This window comes from Fukomys damarensis, unplaced genomic scaffold (genome assembly GCF_012274545.1).
Source record: "Fukomys damarensis isolate Sample0158 unplaced genomic scaffold, DMR_v1.0_HiC HiC_scaffold_2, whole genome shotgun sequence".
NCBI classification, from domain to species: Eukaryota; Metazoa; Chordata; class Mammalia; order Rodentia; family Bathyergidae; genus Fukomys; species Fukomys damarensis.
In genome coordinates this window covers 35,379,384-35,382,083 of record NW_022900914.1, presented here as the reverse complement: position 1 = coordinate 35,382,083, position 2,700 = coordinate 35,379,384, and the positions used below count along the sequence as shown (strand labels likewise).

General features: G+C 38.3%; 1 protein-coding gene across 2 annotated transcripts in view; it reads right to left on the bottom strand.

Annotated features, from left to right (window-relative positions):
• Nucleotides 1-307, bottom strand: part of Vrk2 (VRK serine/threonine kinase 2) — a 98,110-nt gene extending 97,803 nt beyond the window's left edge. For both annotated transcript variants that reach the window (XM_010615891.2, XM_019206291.2), the window contains exon 1: nt 184-307. The gene's annotated coding sequence lies outside the window, so the exon portion shown is untranslated. The remainder of the gene's footprint in view (nt 1-183) is intronic.
• Between the last annotated feature and the right edge of the window lie 2,393 nt (nt 308-2,700).

Below are 2,700 nucleotides of genomic sequence, written 5' to 3'. Positions count from 1 at the left end.
TGGCCCTACCCGGGCCCGCCCAGCTCCGGGCCGGACGCCCCTAGGGGCGGCGGAGGAGGGACTGGTGGGACCATTATCTCCGTACGTCCCGCCCCGTCTGGCCCGTGAGCCCTCAGCCCTGCGGAAGGGGAACAAGTCCGACTTGCAGTTGTGTAGGAAGAAGGACTTTTAGGTCTTCCGTACCGAGTCCTGAGTACCCATTGCTTCCAGATCCATCAAGTCTCTAAGCAACTGGCCACCGGAGAGCCGAAAAGGCAGCCTTTAAACCCAAACGGAAATGGACTACAGACCCAACATTTACTAGTTCGAAAAAATCTTTTTTTTTTTCATCTTTAATTGAGTTTATTGGTACATTTTAGGGATACAGTACAGTTACATTCATTGTTGGGATCTTGCACCTCTACATGACAAGGCTTGATTCTCATTTTTTCCCCTTAACTCTGCCCTCCCTTCACCCCCTCCTCCCCTCCCCATCTACAAACACTTTATTTTCGTCTTTTCATTCTCTCACATTTTTTTCTTTTCCCTTTTTACTCTTCCCCTACCCATCCGAAAAAAATCTTTAAAACACTTTATTCAACTTCGTATTTTTCACCTGTGAAAGAGAAATCATCCGTTACTAGGTTCTAAGGTCGTCATTATTGATTATAGATTTTAACAAAAAGCTAACGAGTTTTCTAACACTGAAGTTCTCACACTGAGCTTATAGTACTTTAGACAAAACGAATGTTCAGAAAGCAATTATTAATGTATCGATACATAGGAACAATCATTGTTTAGAACACAAAAACTGCCAAAAAATTGGAGCCCTGGAATGACAGCCCTTTAATGACTTTGATGGAATAACAAGCGGAAACGTCCCTCCTCTATCAAACCAAAACGAATATCAAAGATGGCATTAAAAGGCATGTTTTAAAATGCTATAGATGTGCAAGGATTTTAAAAGAAACAGCCTATACAATAATTATGTCCTTCAAAATAGCTGAATTCAACAGTGCCTATTCTTAATAAGATATATTTTAAAAGGTGCAACTGGTCTCCACTCCTAACATACACATAAGATATTCTCCAAATACTGGTTTGTTCCCATTTCTTTTCCACCACTTCAGTTTCTTTGAGGAAGATGAAGTTTTGGTGCCAGCCACAGTAGATCACTCAAGGCTTCTCTCTCAGTTGCATATATTCAGTAGGTAGTAAATCTTGATACCTCAACCTTCAAAATATATCCCAAATCATTCCTATTGCTATCATCCTGGTCGAAACCATAGTCTTTTATGAGAGTCCTGGGGCCTAAAACAGTGATTCTCAAGGTTGGCATTATTGATGTTCAGGCTAGAAAATTCCTTGCTGGGAGACAGGAGTAGGTTTCTTAGGGAAAGCTCTAGAAATAGGTTATCCTATGTGTTGGGCAGAACAAGGTAGCAGAAGAATCCATCATGCTACTTAGAATAACATATTATTTCAGAAATATAACTGACGCCTCAAGAAGTAAAACTTCAGCCAAAGGGCAACTACTATAATATTCAGTGTGTAGCTACCATATGACTTGGCATTCATGTTCCTAGATATTACATAAGAGAAACTTGTATTTTGTATCCGTATAAAATTTGTATCCATAAAAAATTGTTACGTGTTTATTAAAAGTTTCATATATAATAGCCAAAATCTGAAAACAAATTCCCATTAACTGGTTGTTTTATGTTACTTTCCTCCTTGCTGAGACAAAATACCCAACACCCAAAGTTAAAAGAGGAAAGATTTATTCATTCACAGTTTGTATAGGTTTCAGAGGTTTCAGTCCATAGTCATCTGTCTCTAAGGCAGGATACCATGGCAAAAGGGCATGACAGTGGAGAAATAGTCCATGGCAAGCAGGCAGGAGACAGCAAAGCAGCAAAGTAGCAGAGCAATTTCTTTCTGTCTCTTTATATTCTATCCAGCCTACCCTTTTTTGGGTGATACCACTCACACCCAGAGTGGGGCACCCTTAACCCCAACATCATGTCCTTAATCCTAGCATTGCATATCCTAACCCAGCCACCTTCAAAACTCTCCACCATGACAGTATGTGGCTTTGGGGGACATCTAGATATAAGCCATAACACTAGTGAATTAGTGAACAAATTTGCTATATATCTTTTATACAATGGGATATCATTTAGTAATAAAAAGGGGTAAACCACTGATACGAGAAATAACTTGGATGAATCTCAAACCCATGATGCTACATGAAAAAAAGAAGGTATAAAAGAGAACAAATTGAATAATTCCACTTATTTTAAATTGCCAGAAGAAGAGATTGTCTGCAATGAAGTTAGTGGAACCCACTGACGGATGGATATATTCATGTTCTTGGTAGTAGCAGTGGTAATCAAATTATACCTGTGTCAAAACTTCTCAAATTAAATTAAATTGGTGAATTTTTAAATATATGTATTATGCCTCAACAAAAGTGCTTTAAAAGAAAAGAATGACATAAGCAAAGATGGGGAAAACCTGAGTTCTCAAGTCCATTACTGACCTCTTCAATTAACCCTGAGCATCATAATTTTTATATTTATCCGTGAGGCGTTAAATGTCCTTATGGTTTAAACCACATAGCATTGGTTTCTTATGTTTCTTGAAGCCAAAATCCTTCTCAACATTAAAATAAAGTTTCAAGTTTCATGAGTGCTAATGAATTTGAAATGTTAATGAATA